This window comes from Aquarana catesbeiana, linkage group LG02 (assembly GCF_042186555.1).
Source record: "Aquarana catesbeiana isolate 2022-GZ linkage group LG02, ASM4218655v1, whole genome shotgun sequence".
In the NCBI taxonomy this organism is placed as follows: domain Eukaryota; kingdom Metazoa; phylum Chordata; class Amphibia; order Anura; family Ranidae; genus Aquarana; species Aquarana catesbeiana.
Window position 1 is genome coordinate 424,774,001 of NC_133325.1, and position 24,530 is coordinate 424,798,530.

Below are 24,530 nucleotides of genomic sequence, written 5' to 3' on the forward strand. Positions count from 1 at the left end.
ATATTTCTATTGTGTAGGATCTGGGGCTGCTGTCCCGTCATTCCCCCTCTCCCCCTCTCCCTCTCCATCCCTCATTTATCTCAGACTCTAACCACACCCTCTTGAGCCACGCCCATTTAAGCCACGCCCACTTTTACACATGCGCCACGCCCATTTTCGCCGCAGCGCGCCACACTTGTAATTTTTGCTAGGCCACGCCTACAAACAAATGCCCCGCCCCCTAATTATTGCACGGCTCCGCCTACAGCCAAAAAAAGTGTCCCACATATTTTTTTTGCAATGTTGGCAACTATGCCAGTTTCATCTGTATTCATGTTTAGATATGTCATAGGGTGTGTTTACACTGCTTTGTTGCTCTCAGCTGAGGGTAATTGATATTTACTCAACACTCACTTATGTATATATTGCGCTGTGTTATTGTAAGGAAAGGATGTATTTCAATGTTGTCTATTTCTCTCTTTCAGGTGTTCCTGCACCCATTGTGTCTTCCTTGGACAAGGAGAGACGGTGACTCTGACATGGATAACAATGCTAACATTTGATATTTCTCACCTCTGTATATAGTAGATAGATAGTTAGGATAAGGCTACTGTTTGCATTTTCCCTATCATTGTTTGGGTGGTACGCCACACGTAAAACTTTATATATTATCTGCTTTTTATCTGTCCTTGTGTGAACTGCCACTTGCTTATATATATGTATACTGTTGTTTATGTCATGTGTTCTATTGCTGTTTCCTTTCACATTTTCTCCCCACCCATCCCACTTTTTGCCAGAACTTTCACTCTCAGGTTTAAGAGTTCAAATTATTTCTTGCAAACCTTGAGACGTATTTTCCTAGGCAGGGGGAGGATGTAGCACGCTGGTGTTTAGGCTGGGTTGCTAATAAATTTAGTTTGTCAGGTATTAATCATCCTGGCTGATTAGAAGATCCACTGATTCCTCCCTAACTCTGGATTGCTGTACCTTTTATCTTCTGTCACTAGGTGGCGCTTGCTGGTGGCATTAGATTGACAAGGGTGGAGCAAGGTCAGACTATGGATGGGTGGGGTTGCTAGGCAAGGCATAATTGGCAATGCCATCCTGTGGACAAAGAAAGTTCTGCAATTCAGTAACATTGTCCAGTGTTACACATACATTTGAATGGAAAAAGCTGTTTCATTAGAACACACGTTGACCCAAACCCTAAAACTTTCATCTAACTTTTTTGTTACTGCATTTGTTATTCTGAAAATGAGTGAAAAAAACATTATGGGTTAAAGCAAACATTTTTTTTTGCAAAATAATTATTCGCTGTATATACGGTAATATATAATATAAACATAGCATAGCAGAGGCCTTTTTTTTACCTATATACACTGTTAAAAAAGTATCCCTCTTACTCATCCCAGAAAATTGGGGGGGGGGGGGGATGTTGTATACATTTATATATCCAGTCACATCATGTACAGTATCTCAGAAAAGTGAGTACACCCCTCACGTTTTTGTTAATATTTTATTATATCTTTTCATGTGACAACACTGAAGAAATGACACTTTGCTACAATGTAAAGTAGTGAGTGTACAGCTTGTATAACAGTGTAAATTTGCTGTCCCCTCAAAATAACTCAACACACAGCCATTAATGTCTAAACCACTGGCAACAATGTAATCAGTGTAAAGTTATGCACTTGGGGGCTAAGAATATGCATGAATCATACATACTAGGGGGAGCACAACTGGGGGATCCATAGTTGAGAAGGATCTGGGGTTTTTGATAGATCATAAACTTAGTAATGGCATGCAATGCCAAGCTGTGGTTTCCAAAGTGAGCAAAATCCTTTCTTGTATTAAAGAGTGGTATGGACTCCAGAGAGAGAGATATAATTTTGCCCCTGTTCAAATCATTAGTAAGACCTCATCTGGAATATGCAGTTCAGTTTAGAGCACCAGTTCTCAAAAAGGATATTGGGGAACTGGAGAAAGTGCAAAGAAGGGCAACCAAACTGATAAGAGGCATGGAGGAGCTCAGCTATGAGGAAAGACTCCCTGCAGGGGTGGTTCTGGCCAGCTCAGTAGATTGCTTTAAGAAAGGCCTGGATACTTTCCTAAATGTACATAATATAACTGGGTGCTAACATTTATAGGTAAAGTTGATCCGGGGAAAATCCAATCGCCTCTCAGGGGATCAGGAAGGAATTTTTTCCCCTGCTGTAGCAAATTGGATCATGCTCTGCTGGGGTTTTTCGCCTTACTCTGGATCAACTGTGGGTATAGAATTGGGTATATGGGATTGTATGATATTATTTTTATATATATATATATATATATATATATATATATATATATATATATATATATATTTTTTTTTTTTTTTTATGGTTGAACTGGATGGACTTGTGTCTTTTTTCAACCTGACTAACTATGTAACTATGTAACAAAAGTGAGTACACCCCTAAGTGAAAATGTCCAAATTGGGACCAATTAGCCATTTTCCATCCCCGGTGTCATGTGACTCGTTAGTGTTACAAGGTCTCAGGTGTGAATGGGGAGCAGGTGTGTTAAATTTGGTGTTATTACTTTTTTCTCTTCCATAATGGTCAACATGGCGCCTAATGGCAAAGAACTCTCCGAAGATCTGAAAAAAGAATTGTTTCTCTACATAAAGATGGCCTAGGCGACCCTGAAACTGAGCTGCAGCAAGGTGGCCAAGACCATACAGCGGTTTAACGGGACAGGTTACACTCAGAACAGGCCTCGCCATGGTCAGCCAAAGAAGTTGAGTGCACGTGCTCAGCGTCATATCCAGAGGTTGTCTTTGGCAAATAGACGTGAGTGCTGCCAGCATTGCTACAGAGGTTGAAGGGGTGGGGGTCAGCCTGTCAGTGCTCAGACCATATGCCACACACTGCATCAAATTGGTCTGTATGGCTGTCGTCCCAGAAGGAAGCCTCTTCTAAAGATGATGCACAAGAAAGCCCGCAAACAGTTTGCTGACGACAAGCAGACTAAGGACATGGATTACTGGAACCATGTCCTGTGGTCTGATGAGACCAAGATAAACTTATTTGGTTCAGATGGTGTCAAGTGTGTGTGGCAGCAACCGGGTGATGAGTACAGTGCTGCTGGCACTGGGGAGCTACAGTTAATTGAGGGAACCATGAATGCCAACATGTACTGTGACATACTTAAGCAGAGCAGTATTCAAACATAACGAACCCAAACACACCTCCAAGATGACCACTGCCTTGCTAAAGAAGCTGAGGGTAAAGGTAATGGACTAGCCAAGCATATCTCCAGACCTAAACCCTACTGAGCATCTGTGGGGCATCCTCAAACGGAAGGTGGAGGAGCGCAAAGTCCCTAACATCCACCAGCTCCATGACGTCTTCATGGAGGAGTGGAAGAGGACTCCAGTGGCAACCTGTGAAGCTCTGGTGAACTCCATGCCCAAGAGGGTTAAGGCAGTGCTGGAAAATAATGAAGGCCATACAAAATATTGACACTTTGGGCCCAATTTGGACATTTTCACTTAAGGGTGTACTCACTTTTGTTGCCAGCGGTTTAGACATTAATGGCTGTGTGTTGAGTTATTTTGAGGGGACAGCAATTTTACACTGTTATACAAGCTGTACACTCACTACTTTACATTGTAGCAAAGTGTCATTTCTTTAGTGTTTTCACATTAAGAAAAAAGATATAATAAAATATTTACAAAAATGTGAGGGGTGTACTCACTTTTGTGAGATACTGTAATTCCCTGAAACAGTAGAGTGAATGAAATGGGTCTAGCAGCCCACACCTATTCAAGTGAGCTTATACTGCTTGAGGAGTCCCCTTAGTACAGTATTGTTAGTATTGTTAGTAAATCTTATTGGAATTTTTTACTTTATGAATAAAAATGTCTAAAGATGTTGGTATATCTGTAAATAATTTCTTCTGGTTATGAAACTTATAGGTTATTGGTTCTATTTGTACTCATGAGATACCCAAAATCCTTTTTTCTCAATGCTGTTTTTGATAACAGTTTGAAAAAACAGTAGTTTGAGAACCAGCAACACAGTGGTTGTCCACAGACATTAAATGCAGCACAAGAGAAATTAATTTCTTTCCTTTGAAACCAAAGGATAATTAAGCTCTGCTAACAGCTTAGGACTGCAAAAAAAGAAATAGTTTTTAGTGAAAAATTAAACCAGAAAACCAGTTCTCTGCGGAAGACAGGGTACAAACATTCTCAAAAGGAGATCAGCCATGGTAGCCCCCGTTTTTCTCTTGGTATTGGTTTTAAATTTCATTGAGAACATATTTTAAGCTACCATTGCAGTGCTTACTATAAATTCAGTAATAGCTCTCTATGTATCAACCAATTTATGGACTTTAATCATAAAAGCAAGAAAAGCACAGCCTTTGAGTAGCACTGCGAAATGGGAAGCAGAGCCTTAATATTAAAAAACAAATATATGGCTTTTGCAATGTGTGAATATAATTACAATTTAAACAAAAAAAGTTTTTATTTAATAAAAATGTAATAAAAATTTTGATTAGATTATTTACATCAAGCTAAGCTTTTCTACATGTTTATATAAAAATATGATTAAACAGACTTATACTGTACATTCTCTATTCTTCTAGCCATTGATATTAGCAATGCGGTCATTGGCCACAAGGGGGAGCAAATGTGTAATTTAAAATGTATCTAAACCCAATGGAACAAAATGTAATATATTGTAGCTTACCAATCCTTAGATGTGTGGTTGCTACATTTGTCTACTTTTTTCAGGTGTTTTTTCTTTATTGTGTAATATAACTGGAGGAGCAGTGTTGTCACCCTAGGACAGGAGCTGTATAAGTATTACAGAACCCCCACCACCTACCTTTACCTTTACCACCATAACACAGGAAGAAGGTGTTCTGTAGTCCACGGAGAGGGATGGATACAATGCCAACTGATAACATTTAGCAAAGTCAGAGTGAACAGGAAGTAATCTGAATTTTGGCAGGATCAGCGGGTATTTTGGTACTTGTTGAACAGCTATACCAAAACACCATCAATGGTATATTTAACAGAGAAAAAAAAATGCAAATAAAAGAAGTTAATTGTTAGGGTTAAATCACTTTAAATATTTACAACAGGTGAGGAATGGAGGTGATGAACCTTTTTCTGAAATATACCGGCACTTGGTAGTACAGAGTTCTTCTATGCTTTTGTAGCCCAGGAAAGCACAGTAGTAAATTTGACATTTATAATGTATTGGTGACTTTTTGCTCTCTCCTTATAGATTTGTGAAAAATGGGTTTCTTCTTTTGATCTTCTGATTATAAATCCTGATTCAGTCCCATTAGTTATTTATACACTACAATTATCTCCCAGTCCAAGCGAAAGTGGTATTTCAGTCTGTGTAAATAATTTATGTGTAACTTTTTTTCCAGAGAATTCAGCTAGGTTAGCCCATAATCACCCCGTCTCTGTAGTCATCTTAAATACAAACTCCAGCACAAACATTTTTTTTAGCTTTGTATAGTGGGGGAATGACTAAAACAGTACGAAAAAGAGGCAACCACCCCAATATAACTATAACTGGTCTTTGCAGCAAGGTGCACATGGAAAAGCAATCACCAGGGGGCATTGCTAGGTCTACAAAAGATCTGGGGCTAGAGCCCATAGCAGAGAAGTAAAAGAAAGTCATATGCTTGGGCGGGCATATACATGTATATAATATACATGTGTGTGTGTGTGTGACATGGTGCAGTGGTAGATGGTCAGAGGCTATGGACATGGTGCAGGAGGAGATGGTCAGAGGCTGTGGATATGGTGCAGGGAGAAGAGGTTGCAGACATGGTGCAGGAGGAGATGGTCAGAGACTGCAGACATGTGCAGGGGGAGATGGTCAGAGGCTGCGGACATGGTTCAGGAGGAGATGGTCAGAGACTGCGGACATGTGCAGGGGGAGATGGTCAGAGGCTGCGGACATGGTTCAGGGGGAGATGGTCAGAGGCTGCGGACATGGTTCAGGGGGAGATGGTCAGAGGCTGCGGACATGGTTCAGGAGGAGATGGTCAGAGACTGCGGACATGTGCAGGGGGAGATGGTCAGAGGCTGCGGACATGGTTCAGGGGGAGATGGTCAGAGGCTGCGGACATGGTTCAGGGGGAGATGGTCAGAGGCTGCGGACATGGTTCAGGGGGAGATGGTCAGAGGCTGCGGACATGGTTCAGGGGGAGATGGTCAGAGGCTGTGGACATAGTAAAGGGGGAGATTGTCAGAGGCTGCAGACATGGTGCAGGGGAAGATGGTCAGAGGCTGCGGACATGGTGCAGGGGGAGATTGGCATTCATAGTTCCCTCAATGAACTGTAGCTCCCCAGTGCTGGCAGCACTAATGCAGCCCCAGACCATGACACTCCCACCACCATGCTTGACTGTAGGCAAGACACACTTGTCTTTGTACTCCTGACCTGGTTGCCTCCACACACGCTTGACACCATCTGAACCAAATAAGTTTATCTTGGTCTCATCAGACCACAGGACCTGGTTCCAGTAATCAATGTCTTTAGTCTGCTTGTCTTCAGCAAACTGTTTGCGGGCTTTCTTGTGCATCATCTTTTGAAGGGGCTTCCTTCTGGGACGACAGTCATGTAGACCAATTTGATTCAGTGTGCAGCGTATGGTCTGAGCACTTACAGGCTGACCCCCCACCCCTTCAACTTCTGCAGCAATGCTTGCAGCACTCATACGCAGGCCCGGATTTACTTCCTTTGCCGCCCCAAGGCCGGGTCCTTCAATGCCGCCCCCCCCCCACACACACTCACACACACACACACCACCATTCTTGTCCTTTATCGATGACTGCTACAATAGATCAGTTAAAAACATATCTCCACACACGAGAACACTGAAAATAACTGGCTTTAATTGTACAGACTAAAAATACTTCAGGGTAAGCGCGCGAGGGGTAAGGATTTTTCGCAGGCAAATTTTCAAGGCAATGGCTGGTGTTAGTGCTTCAATCATCCCCGGCACCATGGTTGTTATGGTGTCAGGATGAATGAAACACATTATTTCTATCATTACATTGTAATGTAAAATGAAATAGTTCAACTCACCATAATGCAGAATCATTGGGAGCCCTGAGCGTGTCACTTGCCACTATGCCTGCCACCAGATGGGGATGTCACTTGCCACGCTGCCACCAGATGGGGATGTCACTTGCCACGCTGCCACCAGATGGGGATGTCACTTGCCACGCTGCCACCAGATGGGGATGTCACTTGCCACGCTGCCACCAGATGGAGATGTCACTTGCCACGCTGCCACCAGATGGAGATGTCACTTGCCACGCTGCCACCAGATGGAGATGTCACTTGCCACGCTGCCACCAGATGGAGATGTCACTTACCACGCTGCCACCAGATGGAGATGTCACTTGCCACGCTGCCACCAGATGGATATGTCACTTGCCACGCTGCCACCAGATGGAGATGTCACTTGCCACGCTGCCACCAGATGGAGATGTCACTTGCCACGCTGCCACCAGATGGAGATGTCACTAGCCACGCTGCCTGCCACCAGATTGAGATGTCACTTGCCACGCTGCCACCAGATTGAGATGTCACTAGCCACGCTGCCTGCCACCAGATGGAGATGTCACTTGCCATGCTGCCTGCCACCAGATTGAGATGTCACGTGCCACGCTGCCTGCCTGCCACCAGATGGAGATGTCACTTGCCACGCTGCCACCAGATTGAGATGTCACTAGCCACGCTGCCTGCCACCAGATGGAGATGTCACTTGCCACGCTGCCTGCCACCAGATTGAGATGTCACGTGCCACGCTGCCTGCCTGCCACCAGATGGAGATGTCACTTGCCACGCTGCCACCAGATGGAGATGTCACTTGCCACGCTGCCACCAGATGGAGATGTCACTTGCCACACTGCCACCAGATGGAGATGTCACTTGCCACACTATGGAGATGTCACTTGCCACACTGCCACCAGATGGAGATGTCACTTGCCACGCTGCCACCAGATGGAGATGTCACTTGCCACACTATGGAGATGTCACTTGCCACACTGCCACCCTATGGAGATGTCACTTGTCACGCTGCCTGGCTGCCACCAGATGGAGGAGGGTGGAACAGCGGTGCGGGCAATGAGAGATATCATCTCTCTCCCCCGCCGCCGCACCGCTGACATTACTCCTCGATCTTTTCAAAAATGGCGCCGGGCAGCGTAATCACGCTACTGCGCATGCGCCACCCAGCCGAGCACGTATGAGCTTTCCCGAGCCCGGCCGGCTTCGGAACGGCACATGCGCAGTAGTGGGCGGCTCGCGGCCATCATTTCTAAGGGCACCGGTGCCCTTAATCGACTCAACGGGCAGCCTGAAGGGGGGGGGCGGCCGCGAAGTCACCGCAGGAGCGGCGCCGCCCCTGCACCACTGCCGCCCCGAGGCCTGGCCTCGGTGGCCTTGTGGCAAATCCGGCCCTGCTCATACGTCTATTTCACAAAGACAACCTCTGGATATGATGATGAGCATGTGCACTCAACTTGTTTGGTCGACCATGGCGAGGCTTGTTCTGAGTGGAACCTGTCCTGTTAAACCGCTGTATGGTCTTGGCCACTGTGCTGCAGCTCAGTTTCAAGGTCTTGTCAATCTTCCTATAGCCTAGACCATCTTTATGTAGAGCAACAATTCTTTTTTTAAGATCCTCAGAGAGTTCTTTGCCATGAGGTGCCATGTTGAACTTCCAGTGACCAGTATGAGAAAGTGAGAGCGATAACACCAAATTTAACACACCTGCTCCCCATTCACACCTGAGAACTTGTAACACTAACGAGTCACATGACACCGGGGAGGGAAAATTCCTAATTGGACCCAATTTGGACATTTTTACTTAGGGGTGTACTCACTTTTGTTTCCAGCGGTTTAAACATTAATGGCTGTGTGTTGAGTTATTTTGAGGGGACAGCAAATTTACACTGTTATACAAGCTGTACACTCACTACTTTACATTGTAGCAAAGTGTCATTTCTTCAGTGTTGTCACATGAAAAGTTATAATTAAATATTTACAAAAATGTGAGGGGTGTACTCACTTTTGTGAGATACTGTATATATACTGTATATATATATGTATACATATATAAATACCGCCAACAACCTGAGTCAAACTGATAGAACAGTGTAAAATAATGGTGTATATGTAAGGAGGGCTCCACCCCTGACCCCACCCCCTTTGCCCTGCCCATGTATACCCCACCTTTTTAATGAAGCGCCAATCAAATGCAACCTCGCCAGCGCCCATCAATGCAGCCTACCAGCGCCCTTCAATGCAACCTAGCAGTGCCCATCAATGAATGTTTGCTTGCTTCTGTTCATTTGGGAGTCAGGACACAGACACAGTCCTCCAAAACCGCTGCGCCTCTGACACTATGTGTGAACAGAGCGGCGGTTGCCTGCTGATGCTGAGACTTAGTTGCTTGCTGCAGAGAGAAGAGAGTAGTAACACCAGTGGCTAGGCGCCCTAGGCAACAGTGTGCCCTAGGCGGCTGCCTAGTTTGCCTAGTGGTAGTACCGGCCCTGCTGGCCCAGTAGCAGTGGAATTAGAGTTGACCAGCTGTTTGGAGTCAGTTTTGAGGAATCACTCTCCATTTGTCCTGCCGAGATGAGCACCTATTTCTCTCTATTGAAGTAAGGCAACCCTGTACCATTGCTTCTCAAAAAGACGGTAATCAGTTGCCTGCAATAATCCAATCAGAAGCTGGAGTAGCTTAGACAGATTCATGGCTGGAAGCTGCCTTTTCTTGTAAGCCAATGAACAGGACAAGAAAGCCTGTTCTCTTTAGCACATGGGGCTTATTTAGACATGCTTTGCCCTCCACAGTGGATCGCTTTTCAGTGGCCATTTGACAGGCAGTGACAGGACAACATGTCAACTCCTCACCATCTTTTTTAATCCCCAAAAACCCGTACCACCATGCCACAACCACTTGCATACTGCTCACCAAATGCAATGGGAGGATCATATTTGTCATGCTGCGATGCAAAGCATCATTACCATGGCATGTTGGCGCCCCCATCTGCTGCCTTTGCAGCTTAAGGGGGAGCAGTTGAGGGCAGTTGTGGGGGTGGAGAGGCAGTAAAAACACAGCGCAACCACGTGTTTTTACCCCCCCCATCTCCCACAACCCCAAGTCATAGACCCTGGCGCTGGCGTAGCCTAATCCTTTTCTTCTTTCATGATCTGGTAGTATACGGTGCCTCAAAATTTACCCAGAAATAATACCAATACATTTGACTGTCAAGAATGTAAAGAGAAGAGCAAAGAAATTTATGGCATTGACAACATGGTAAAGAAAATACTGCATACCCAGCAACAGTGCTGCTGCAAGTAAATGCTGACATGTAAAGTACAAGTGACTCCATCAGAGTTCTTACATGTGCGGGGAATTGCATGTGATTGTAATATATTGTAGCTTGCCAGTCCTTAGATCTCTTTTTTTTTTCAGGCTTCCTTTTTTTTTTTTTTTTTTTTTTTAACTGGTAACACAAATACTGTCCCTGCGTGGCTACGCTCATGCCTCCATTGTATCTATGGAGTGATTCATGGCTTTCACCCAGACTGAACATCTGCCTTTCTTCATCTCCATTATACGGGGAGGGCAGGTAAATAGTTGACATAAATAATATAACATTGCTTTATGATTCCAAGTCAGCTCACCGGAGGTGACAAGGACACTGCATTTCTAGCAAGATTAACAAGTGTGTCCTGTACTTGCTGTAAATGTTCTTAGCATCCAAAAACAAAACAAATGCAACTAGCACATCCAAGGAGTGATAAATTGGAATATATTACACTTTGTTCTTAGGTTTAGATATGCTTTAGGACAAAGGTGCACTCCAGTCAGAATTTAAGGTTAAAGTGTTACTAAACCCAGGACCCTGCATTCACTATATCTGGTCTCCCACAGTACACAGAACATGGAAATGCAATTATTTTAGTAAATATAAACTGCTAAATACCTTCCGCAGCATATATATATATATATATTTTTTTTTTTTTCTCTAGCTATGCAGTGTCTGCTTTGGTTTATGTGATTCTGTTTGGATAATCTGTAATCTGTTTGTATTGTTTTAATGTTGTTTGCATATAACAATTATAAGAATCTGATTTAAAAAAAAAACATAGTTTAGTTAAGAAATAGAAAACATGTGCATTTAAAACCTTAAAAAGAAAAGTTAACATACCATTAACCGCTTGCCGACCAGCGCATGCCGATGTACATCGGCAGAATGGCGCTGGTAGGCAAAAGGGCATACAGGTACGTCCCCTTTAAGAAGCGGTCTCCGTGACCATGACCGCGGGTCCTGCGGACTCGATTATCTGCCGGGTGCCCGCAATCGTGTCACGGAGAGGAAGAACGGGGGGATGCTTTTGTAAACAAATCATTTCCCCGTTCTGCCAAGTGACATGACAGAGATCACTGCTCTCTGTCATCGAGAGCAATGATCACTGTCCTGTGTGTTAAAGCCCATCCCCCCACAGTTAAAATCACTCCCTAGGACACACTTAATCCCTTCACTGCCCCATAGTGGTTAACCCCTTCACTGCCAGTGTCATTTACACAGTAATTAATGCATTTTTATAGCATCGATCGATGTATAAATGACAATGGTCCCAAAATAGTGTCAAAAATGTCCGATGTGTCCGCCATAATGTTGCAGTCCCGATAAAAATCGCAGATTGCCGCCATTACTAATAAAAAAAATTAAAAATAAAAATGCCATAAAACTATACCCTATTTTGTAGACGCTATAAATTTTGCTCAAACCAATCAATATACGCTTATTGCAAATTTTTTTTTTACCAAAAATATGTATAAGAATACATTTCGGCCTAAACTGAGGAAAAAATTGTTTTATATTTTTGGGGGATATTTATTATAGCAAAAAGTAAGAAATATTGCGTTTTTTTCAAAATTGTCGCTCTTTTTTTGTTTATAGTGCAAAAAATAAAAACCGCAATCAAATACCACCAAAAGAAAGCTCTATTTGTGGGGAAAAAAGAATGTCAATTTTGTTTGGGTACAACGTCGCACGACCGCGCAATTGTCAGTTAAAGCGACGCAGTGCCGAATCACAAAACGTGCTTTGGTCAGGAAGGGGGTGAAATCTTCCGGGGCTGAAGTGGTTAAACCACCCTTTTAAATCATGTCCCATGACCTGCATGGGTGGCAGATTGCTGGCTTTTGGCAGGAGTTGTCAGCTCATCAGCATGATTACCGGAAGTCCAGCCACGCAGCACCAATCTCATTGCGTTACTCTGCAGTCAGAGTAGTGACTGGGACAGCGGGAGGAAGATGCAAGAGGAAAGCTAGGGTAGTAGAGGATTCTGCTCTATCCTATCACTGGAGGCTGGACACTGGGAAAAAGTTGAGCAAGGGGATGATTCTACTCTCTCCTTTTTAGGCCTCTTGCACACTCAGCTTGTGTGCATCCAAACGTTTTAGTGAACCTTTGCAGAGGCACAGATGTGGCGTCCAGCCCTGCTGCCTGTTGAAGTTGATGGCAGGCTAAAATATGCTGCAGCTGGATGAGGTTGAATGCTGTGCATCTTTACTAACCACTTAAATTTGCCACAGCGCATTAATCATGCCAAAACCATTGCCAACATTTTGGTGCAGTTCACTACGCACACCTCTGCCCTCCACTTGCCCCATCCCTTACCCCACCCCAAATTTCAGGCTCACTGATTTAAGACATTTGCCAGGTATGATGATATGAATGTTCTGCTTTCGTATTTTGTAGATGCAGTCTAGGAGGAGGCATGCAGAGGTACAGAATATATCCTTGCATGACACTGGGAGGTAATGTACCTTGCAAAATACTTAGTAGCTATGACACAAAGGGGTACCTTTATCAGTATGGGTAGGGGAGAGCTAGAGAAACTATGATGCCACTGGAATGCAAATTTTAAACTTTGGTGGCACAAAAGTGGGAGAATCAAAGAAATTTTATAGTGGTGCCACCATTACAACCCATAGGAACTCTCTCCCAGATTAAGGATAAGATATAATGCTGCAGAACAATAATGTATAATATAAGGCACATAGACTGGGGTAAGGATTGCTTCTAATAGGAGAATGTTTGCCTTGACTTTCACTTGGAGTAACTCTTCATTAAACCTAACTCATATTTATTTACAAAGATGAGGAAATAGCTAAAATTCATCTTTGTTATATATTTTAACCAATCTGCCCCACAATCCAATCCACTAGATTATTTTTCTTTTGCTTTTTTAATAACTTGAAATAAATTTGGTTCTCCCTCTAATTACACCAGCGTAGCATACAAGACAAATGTATCAGTAAATCCGAAGATGCAGGGGTGGAAAACCATAGAGGAAGTGCCACTATCTTGAGAAACCAAAGCATTGAGGCTGTCAGGCAAACCATTATAATGCAATGTATTAGTTCACGTTTCTTGCTTACCGTACTCTGCGTAATGGAATGTTGACTAATTCCATGGGTTAATTTATATAAGACTTTTTGAGGATGATGCCCATGTATTAGAGCAGTAGTATTAAAGCAGCTGTGTCTTCTATGTGAAGGAGGATTGACTGCAGTATATAGGCATTTATAATTTATAATATTTTCAAACAGGTACACAACTCAAATGTCATACTTATAATATCTGTACTTTTCATTATTAAAGGTGTAGCACTGTTCCCATAGGGCTTGCTGAGTGTTGACTTCATAGGCCACCTCTGGTTACCTGCAGCTGGTTGCTAATAGTTGCCACTTAATTGCTGAGGGTTCCCACTTAGTTGCTGAGGGTTCCCACTTGGTTGCCGAGGTTTCCCACTTGGTTGTCGAGGGTTTCCCACTTGGTTGCTAGGGGTTCCCGCTTGGTTGCCAGGGTTTCCCGCTTGTTTGCTAGGAGTTCCCACTTGTCCCACCCTTACTTCCGCTTGCTCGTTACTCAATGACCAGTCCAGGGTATTTGTGTTTTTGTAATTTATTTTGGAACCTGGATGGGAGAAGGGATGAGTGGGATACTCCAACGGGAACTATTCACAAAGGATAAGGACAACTCTCACTTGGCCTCACCAGATTGGTAGTAGAAGCAGTGACACTGCTTTGACCATACAGCCAAATGTATGGAAGGGTTAAGTCTTCTTGCCCTCACTAGCAGCAAATTTAATGCACTAAATTATCTTTAGGACACTCTCTAGCATCCCCTTTACTGACACCCATCCACTGATTCTTCTAGCTGAAGGGGGCGGCCCTCACTCGACAGGCCCCAAAGACACAGATCTGTATTCACAGTAGGCAGAATCAGATCCTTCCTGGTGTCTCCCTTCCAGTCAGCTCTGCAGGACCTCTGGGTTCAGCTTCTCTCTCTCTCTCCAGGCCTCTGAGTCGACCAACCAGGGCACCACGACCTCCTCCGCGGAGGGTAGGGCAGCTGCCCTCTCCCTCCTGGACTCTGTTGACCGGCTCAACTAATCCTGAGCACATGTACTGTGGCTTTATATACAGTATCCCATCATGCAATGCAGCACTTTCTCTCTGCCAATTGCCAGGGCTGTAACAAAGCCTGTGCACTCACTTGTCAGGTCCTCTTCCAATGTCCAATATGCCTCCCTATTGGACCAGTGGGGGACAGTCAGAACAAGCTGAGCTGCACCTAACCAATAGATTCTTCTCTCTGGTAGACAGAGAGCACTCTAAGTTTTACCTGACCATCTTCTAGATAAGCAGAAAGACCAAAAACTATACTCTCTTTTAGCACCTACCTAGCAGGGTGCTACATCGGTAATGGTCAAAATTTAAATTCATATAGCCAATTTTGACATTGTAATTCAATGATTTCTAGCCTAGGTCTATTAATCTGAACAATCTTGAAGTTTATAAGCTTATTTTGTACAGATCCACACACATTTACTTTCTTAAGCTAATTACCCAACTAGCATTTCTTTGGAGCATGGGAGGAAACCCACACAGGCACAGGAAGAACATGCAAACTCTGTGCAGGTAGATGCCATGGTTGAGAATTGAACCAGTGACCTTACTGCGGCTAGTCACAAGTGCTAACCACTTTGCCACTGTGCTGCCTTTGCTAAGAATACCACCTGGCACTGGAAGATTTATCATAATAACCACAGAAACAAAAAGTAAAGAACAGGCCCGGAACAAAAAGGGAACCTGGGTGTAGGGCCCACATGAGGGCCAGGAGATGCGGCCGGGATACTGATCATACCCAGGGGGGGGGGGGGGGGGTTAGCTCAGTAAGGGGGCAGCAGGAGAAGAGGCAACATCACAGTGACATTTATTTCCCTCTCTCCCCACCTGTAATTAAGCTGTGTGGTTTGTTTAACCACTTGCCTACAGGACACTTTCACCCCCTTCCTGCCCAGATCAATTTTCAGATTTCAGCGCTCTCACAATTTGAAAAAAGTCATGCAACACTGTACCCAAATGAAATTTGCCTCCTTTTTTTCACACAAATAGAGCTTTCTTTTTTTTGGTGGTATTTAATCACTAGTGGGTTTTTTATTTTTTGTGCTATAAATAAAAAAAGACTGAAAATTTGGTGAAAAAATGTCTTTTTCTTTGTTTCTGTCATAAAAATTTGCAAATTAGTAATATTTCTTCATAAATTTTGGCCAAAATTTATACGGCTACATATCTTTGGTAAAAATAACCCTAATTAGTGTATATTATTTGGTCTTTGTGAAAGTAAGCCCCGGTTCACACAGGGGCGGCTCGACTTGCAGGTCGCCCTCACCGAGGCGACCTGCACACGACTCCCACGGCGACTTGCAAAACGACTTCTGTATAGAAGTCTATGCAAGTCGCCCCAAGTCGCCCCCAAAGTAGTACAGGAACCTTTTTCTAAGTCGGAGCGACATGCGTCGCTCCTATTAGAACAGTTCCATTGTACAGAACGGGAGGTGACTTGTCAGGCGGCTAGGTCGCCTGACAAGTCGCCCCTGTGTGAACCAGCTCTTAGAGTCTACAAGCTATGGTGCCAATCTTTGAAAATTGATCACACCTGATCACACCTGATGTACTGAAGACCTATCTCATTTCTTGAGACACTAAAACCTCATACACACGATAGGACTTTGTACAAACTTTCCTGTGGATTTTTGTACAAAGGGCGTTTGCCGTAAACTAATTAAGCATACACACAGCAGGACTTTTTCATCCAACTTTCACCAAATCACGTGGTTTTTCAGCTCTTTACCGCCACCCTTTGGTCAACTTCTGTATTGTTGTCTGATCTTTTGCATTGGTTCTGAGCATGCGTGTTTGTACAGTAGGTCACTGTGACATTGTGTCAATCTCGCCACTGTTATCGGCGAGATTTGACACCTGCGAGCCCCGTCGCGGGAGCCAGCTCTCTCACTGGGAAAGGAAAAATGTATTTTTTCCTTTCGCGATGCGCGACAGGCATTGCCGGCAGGTGTTTGGTATGAATCATGAGGGAGAACTCCACGCCAAACGTTAAATAAAAAACCGGCATGGGTTTCCCTCCAGGAGCATACCAGGCCCTTAGGTCTGGTATGGATTCTAAGGGGAACCCCCTGCACCGAAAAAACGGCGTGGGAGTCCCCCCAAAATCCATACCAGACCCTTATCCGAGCACGCAGCCCGGCCGGTCAGGAACGGGGGTGGGGACGAGCGAGCGCCCCCCCCCCTCCCGAACTGTACCAGGCCACATGCCCTCAACATGGGGGGTGGGCGCTTTGGGGCAGGGGGGCGCCCTGCGGCCCCCCCACCCCAAAACACCTTGTCCCCATGTTGATGAGGACAAGGGCCTCTTCCAGACAACCCTGGCCGTTGGTTGTCGGGGTCTGGGCGGAGGGCTTATCGGAATCCGGGAGCCCCCTTTAATAAGGGGGCCCCCAGATCCCAGCCACCCACCCTATGTGAATCAGTATGGGGTACATCGTAAACCCTGCTCATTCACCTGGGGAAAAAAAGTGTCAATAAAAAAACACACTAGACAGGTTTTTAAAGTAATTTATTAGGCAGCTCCGGGGGTCTTCTTCCGACTTCGGGGGTCTCTTCTGACTTCTCCGTTCTCTCCGGTCTCTTCTATAGGTCTCCGGTTCTTCTCCCGCTCTCCGGTTCTTCTGCTGGGTTCCTCCGCTATCTTCTGCTCTTTTGCCGCTCTTTTGCTAGCGGTGGCCCGGTCTTCTCCGTCGTCTTCTTCCCTCTTCTCTTCTTCTGATGTTGACACGACGCTCTCTCCCGCTGTAATACCATGTACGAGGTGCGCAATGACTTATATAGGCATGGGACAAGGTCACCGGGTGATGTCACCCGGTGACCCCACCCCTTATGATGTCACAGTCCCATCATGCCCCCCATGTTGAGGGCATGCGGCCTGGTACAGTTCGGGAGGGGGGCACTCACTCGTCCCCACCCCCTTTCCTGACCGGCCGGGCTGCGTGCTCAGATAAGGGTCTGGTATGGATTTTGGGGGGACCCCCACGCCATTTTTTTGGCGTAGGGGGTTCCCCTTGAAATCCATCCCAGACCTAAGGACCTGGTATGCTCTAGGAGGGGAATTCCCTCTCACGCTGGCTGCAATAGAAAAATGTCATCCAAAATACATTCTGCTACTCCTCCTGAGTATGGTTATACCACATGTGTGAGACTTTTACACAGCCTGCCACATACAGAGGCCCACCAGTGAAGTAGCACCTTCAGGCTTTCTACAAGCATAAATTACACATCTCATTTCTCAACCACCTATTACACTTTTGAAGGCCCTGGAGCACCAGAACAATGGAAACGCCCACAAAATTACCCCATTTTGGAAAGCAGACACCCCAACGTATAATCAAAATATAATAATGAGGCATAATGAGTCTTTTGAACGGTTCATTTTTTTCCAGAAGTTTTTGGAAAATGTGGGAAAAAAAATGAAAATGCATTTTTTTTCCACAAAGTTGTCCATTTTAAGATATTTCCAACACATAGCATGTACATAGCAAAAATGACACCCCAAAATGCATTCTGCTACTCCTCCTGAGTATAGCGATACCACATGTGTGAGACTTTTACACAGCCTGACCACATACAGAAGCCCACCATTGAAGTAGCACCTTCAGGCGTTCTACAAGCATAAATTACACATCTAATTTCCTGACAACCTATTATTTTTGAAGGCCCTTATATTTCTAACACATAGCATTTACATACCAAAAATTACACTCCAAAATAAATTCTATTGAGGAAAGGGTAAAAAAAAGTATTACCTGTGTTTTTAGTAGTGTCCCCAGAGGAGAGAATTGGTGCAGGCAGCAGGCAGGGATGTGCTTAGCAACAATAGTAATTATCCAGGCAGCAGGCAGGAATATTGTCTATAGTCAGCACAAGGATATCGTCAGCACAGCCAAAGCATTTGTCCATAGAAATTGTCCAGGCAGAGACAGCCAGCACAGCCATAATATTGGTCCTGGTACACCGTTACCTGCCTGCTCTCATTATTGTACCGATCTCCAGCCCTTCATAAACATACTGCCTCTTGCTACAGCTAGTTATTTCCATAGTCCAGGTAGCAGGCAGAGGTGTGGTCAGTTTATGCTGCAGGCAGGGGGATGGCGGCAATAAGTCAGCAGCAGGATGAGGGCCGTAATCAGGTAAGACCTGTGCACAGGGGCACAGGGGTAGAGGCTTCGACTCACCCAAATCTCTATGAAGCACTCCGGACTCCAGACTCTAATCCGGAAATTACGAAACCCGAAGACAACAAAAATTGTTTTCTCCATCCGGAAAAACATTTCTGGAGCCCCTCAGACTCCTGTGTACTACAGTAGTAGGGCAACAGATCAGTTCAAGCGGTAGGAAAAAGCATAGTCCATAACACAGGCCAGGGTCAGTTCACGTGCAAGCAGTCCAGGCGGTAGGCAGAAGCGTAGTTGATAAAACAGGCCAGGGTCAGTTCACATGGAAGCAGTCCAAGCAGTAGGCAGAAGCGTACTTGATAAAACAGGCTAGGGTCAGTTCACGTGGAAGGCAGTGGCATGGTTATTTGAGATAGCATGGGAAATGGTCAGCACAAATGATGAAAATTTGGAAATGGTTAAGAATATGGGTTAATATTTTAGGGATGTGTGATATAGTCTGAAGCATTCACCAATGCAAAGGCCGGGTTCGGAGGGACACTGGGGACAATGGTAGCTGGTATCTCTTCGAAATCCTTTGTTGCTGCATACTCAACATCTTTTTTGGTGTCTTCGGCCTGCTTCAGATGGTGGAATGTGGTCCGGGAAGTGGCGTACATGAAGTCGGCTAACAGCATCAGAGCAAAGTTTTTCTGAGGGGGTCTTTGATGGTAGATGAGGGATGTGACAACTTCTATGAATTTTAGGAAGTAGGCAGGGCTTTCTGTGGATTTGTTGTGAATAATGTAGGCATTATAAATGGCCAAATTAAATTAAATGGAGTACTACTTTCTTGTATCAGAATCAGGGACCTCCTTATTGATAAATAGGGCTGAAGCATTTGGCCTTTGAAATCCACCCCTCCTCCATGTACAGATTGTAATCTTGTACACATGGTGGCTTTACAATGGGACCTCGTCTTCTCTGAACTTCAACTGTAGTGTCATCATGGATGGTGGACATCATGTACACATTCCTGGTATCCTTCCACCTCAAGGCCAGCACTTTGTTGCATCTCAAAGTTGCTCTTTCTCGCCTTCGCAATTTCTTATTCACTATGGCTTGTGGAAAGCCCTTCCTATTCTTTTTGGCGTTTCCACAGGCCAGGGTTTCTGCGAGGTATAGGTGTTTGAAAAGGGGCAGGCTGGTGTAGAAGTTATCCATGTATATGTGGTAACCTTTCTTCAGCAGTGGGTATGCCAGGTCCCATACAATTTTACCAGTTGTGCCCATGTGGGCTGGGCACTCAGGGGGCTGGAGCTGGGAATCTCTTCCTTCGTACAGTGGGGATGGAAAGTATTCAGACCCCCTTAAATTTTTCACTCTTTGTTATATTGCAGCCATTTGCTAAAATCATTTATGTTCATTTTTTTCCTCATTAATGTACACACAGCACCCCATATTGACAGAAAAACACAGAATTGTTGACATTTTTGCAGATTTATTAAAAAAGAAAAATTTAAATATCACATGGTCCTAAGTATTCAGACCCTTTGCTGTGACACTCATATATTTAACTCAGGTGCTGTCCATTTCTTCTAATCATCCTTGAGATGGTTCTACACCTTCATTTGAGTCCAGCTCTGTTTGATTATACTGATTGGACTTGATTAGGAAAGCCACACACCTGTCTATATAAGACCTTACAGCTCACAGTGCATGTCAGAGCAAATGAGAATCATGAGGTCGAAGGAACTGCCTGAAGAGCTCAGACAGAATTGTGGCAAGGCACAGATCTGGCCAAGGTTACAAAAAAATTCTGCTGCACTTAAGGTTCCTAAGAGCACAGTGGCCTCCATAATCCTTAAATGGAAGATGTTTGGGACAACCAGGACCCTTCCTAGAGCTGGCTGTCCGGCCAAACTGAGCTATCAGGGGAGAAGAGCCTTAGTGAGAGAGGTAAAGAAGAACCCAAAGATTTTTGTGGCTGAGCTCCAGAGATGCAGTCAGGAGATGGGAGAAAGTTGTAGAAAGTCAACCATCACTGCAGCCCTCCACCAGTCGGGGCTTTATGGCAGAGTGGCCCGACGGAAGCCTCTCCTCAGTGCAAGACACATGAAAGCCTGCATGAAGTTTGCTAAAAAACACCTGAAGAACTCCAAGATGGTGAGAAATAAGATTTTCTGGCCTGATGAGACCAAGATACAACTTTTTGGCCTTAATTCTAAGCGGTATGTGTGGAGAAAACCAGGCACTGCTCATCACCTTTCCAATATAGTCCCAACAGTGAAGCATGGTGGTTGCAGCATCATGCTGTGGGTTTTTTTTTTCAGCTGCAGGGACAGTAGGACAACTGGTCGCAATCGAGGGAAAGATGAATGCGGCCAAGTACAGGGATATCCTGGACAAAAACCTTCTCCAGAGTGCTCAGGACCTCAGACTGGGCCGAAGGTTTACCTTCCAACAAGACAATGACCCTAAGCACACAGCTAAAATAACGAAGGAGTGGCTTCACAACAACTCTGTGACTGTTCTTGGCCCAGCCAGAGCCCTGACTTAAACCCAACTGAGCATCCCTGGAGAGACCTAAAAATGGCTGTCCACTAACATTTACTATCCAACCTGACAGAACTGGAGAGGATCTGCAAGGCGGAATGGCAGAGCATCCCCAAATCCAGGTGTGAAAAACTTGTTGCATCTTTCCCAAAAAGACTCATGACTGTATTAGATCAAAAGGGTGCTTCTACTAAATACTGAGCAAAGGGTCTGAATACTTAGGACCATGTGATATTTCAGTCTTTCTTTTTTATTAAATCTGCAAAAATGTCAACAGTTTTTCTGTCAATATGGGGTGTTGTGTGTACATTAATGAGGAAAAAAAATTAACTTAAATGATTTTAGCAAATGGCTGCAATTTAACAAAGAGTGAAAAATTTAAGGGGGTTTGAATACTTTCCGTCCCCACTGTATATGCGGAACGCATACAGATATTTCGTGACTCACTCGCAAAGCTTATAAAATTTCACTCTGTATTTGGCCCTTTTGCTAGGAATGTATTGTTTTACTCCTAGCCGGCCTGAAAAGGGTACCAGGGAGTCATCTACACATATATGCTTATCGGGGACATAGAGTTCTGCAAATCGTTGGTATAAGAAATTCATTAGTGGGCGAATTTTACATAATTTATCGTAATTTGGATGATTGCGGGGAGGGCACTGGGTGTTGTCACTGAAATGAAGAAAGCGCATTATCATCTCGTATCGGGACCTGGACATAAGAAGAGAATAAATGGGCATGTGGTGGATGGGGTTGGTGGACCAATAGGCATGTCCTTCATTTTTTTTTGTAAGCCCCATGTTTATGGTGAGGCCCATAAACACTTTGAACTCCTCCAGAGTCAAATCCTTCCTCTCAAATGGACAGGCGTATGATGATTGAGGGTTGTTGGCAATATGCTGCTGGGCATATAAATTGGTCTGGTCCACGATGAGTTGCAGCAAAGTGTCGGGCAAAAATAAATAAAAACAATCAATTTCAGAAAAAATTTGGGCATTGGCCTGCACACCTGGCTGTCCGGTGAAAGGGGGAATTCTTGCTGATACTGGAAGGCAGCCGTGTTGCATTGGCAAGACCAGCTGGAAGATATGTAGTGGCCCTGGCTCTTGGGGGACGTGGCACTCCAGTGCTGGTAGTTGGGGCATTTGGACGTGATGCTGCGGCAGTGCTGGTACTGGGCCTGGGCATTTCTTGTAGCCTTTTGCTGGCATGCTGGCAATTCAATATTTGAACCGATCCTGTATGGCCAGGAAAGAAGGAGGTCGGTCTGCCTGCTTCCTCTTACCTCACCGACACGAGGTGTCGGTGAGGTAAGAGGAGGCAGGCGGACCGAGATCCTCCTTCCTGGCCATACAGCGGAACCTTCCTCCCGATATATACACCGAGGACACCCGACTACCACACGGAGCTGACCGCCGGCCGAGGCGGAGGACCGGAGGAGACCGGAGATTCCCCACAGGAGCCCAGCTGGGAGAGTGTCTTATGCTGCCTAGTCCTTGTCCTGCTATTTGACCGATCTGGATCTGCGGTGAATCATCTATATGTGACCCATAAGGGAAAGCGCTTCTGACCCTCTATAATTAAAGGGTCCCTGCCCTAAGGTCATCCTTTACATTGGTGGAGGGATCACATAAAGTCACTGAGATGTCAGCATGATGTCACATCACTCATGATCGGTCGGATTGATTGATTCACGGACTTTATATTGCTGTTTTTTATTTAAGCGCTGTACCATCTGCTTTTTATTGGTTCATAAGGATTTGATTTTTGACCCTGGTGTCCAGCTGCTGTTTTTTCATTTACATATTTGCGCTGATTTGTTTTCTTTTTCATCGATCCACTACTATCGATCGGTTCAAATGCTGAATTTGATTCACAATCGGAATTGGCATTTGAATCTGATGAGAACTCCCCGCTGCTCTCATCAGTCATGGAGAGGATCTGGAACACCTCCTCACTTGTATAGAATCTTTTGGACATTTTTTCTGATGGGCTGTGCGACGGGTGACAAATGACGGTCACTGATGGGCGACAGGTGATTGGTGACAGGTGACGGCCACTGATGGGTGACAGGTGACGGTCACTGGTGGGTGACAGGTGATGTGTGACGTTCAAGGGTGGGTGACAGGTGACAGGTGACGGGTGACAGTCACTGATGGCAGTCTCTGATGGTGATTGGTGCACTTTATGGGACTGATAGGTGACAGATGAGGGTCACAGATGGGTCACTGATGACGGTCACTGATGACGGTCACTGGTGATGGTCACTGGCGATGGTCACTGATGGGTGACAGGTGCACCGCCGACGGCAATCTCTGACAATGACAGGTGCACTTTGTGGGCACTGATGTGGTGACTGTTGGGTGACAGCTGTTATTGGGGGGGGGCGATGTGACAGGTTCTCTTTACTGTGGTGTTGGTGCAATACACTACAATACATAGATCGGTAACTCACTGCTCCTGGTTCTTCTCTCCTCACACTGGAAACGGTGTGTGAGGAGAGAAGAGCCGGTAACAGCTAGTAAGCGGTCTATGTTTACATTTAGTAATCAGCTGTGAATGGATCACAGCCGATCACGTGGTAAACAGCCGCCAGTCATTGGCTGTTTACCCTTGTCGGTGACGAGCAGTGTTCCTGGGAACACGTGGCCACTGACATGACCGTGCTGCACGCTCCCGATCAAGCGCATGCGCGGTCTAAAGCGGGGAATACCCATTTAGGATCGGCCGCGTAATCGCGGCCGTTCACATGGTGAACAGCCATGCCCAATGGCTGTTCACCCCTGTCGGTGATACGCTGTGTCTTGGGGACACGCCGCCACTGACAGTGCAGGGCTGCACGCCGGCCATCGCGCACATGCCCTGTGTGAATGGGCCGCCATCATATGACGGTGGCCCAGAACAAGAGCTGCACCGCTCCACCATCATATGACGGTGGGCGGGCGGCAACAGGTTAATGTTTCATTGTTTTAGGTTGATGGATGCAGGGGTCTCTGGTTTGTGAAGGTCGGAATGGTGGAAGGTATACAATATATGGTGTGGACGGGTTGGGCCCATCTCGGTATGGGTACCTTCCCTATCTGGAAATAATGTGCTATCGGTCATCGGGCAAGAAGTTGGCAATAGTTTGACCCTGAGCTGGTGGGATCGCAGCTAGGGGCCAAGATGCCGAGGTGGTGGTACAGCCGATGCGATACCAAACCTTCCTTCATGAACCTCAGACATAGGAGTAAGTTTAAAATGTTGGGTTATGTATATGTTTATATATACATTTATAAACATATATACAGTGGGGACGGAAAGTATTCAGACCCCTTAAATTTTTCACTCTTTGTTATATTGCAGCCATTTGCTAAAATCAGAGTGAAAAAT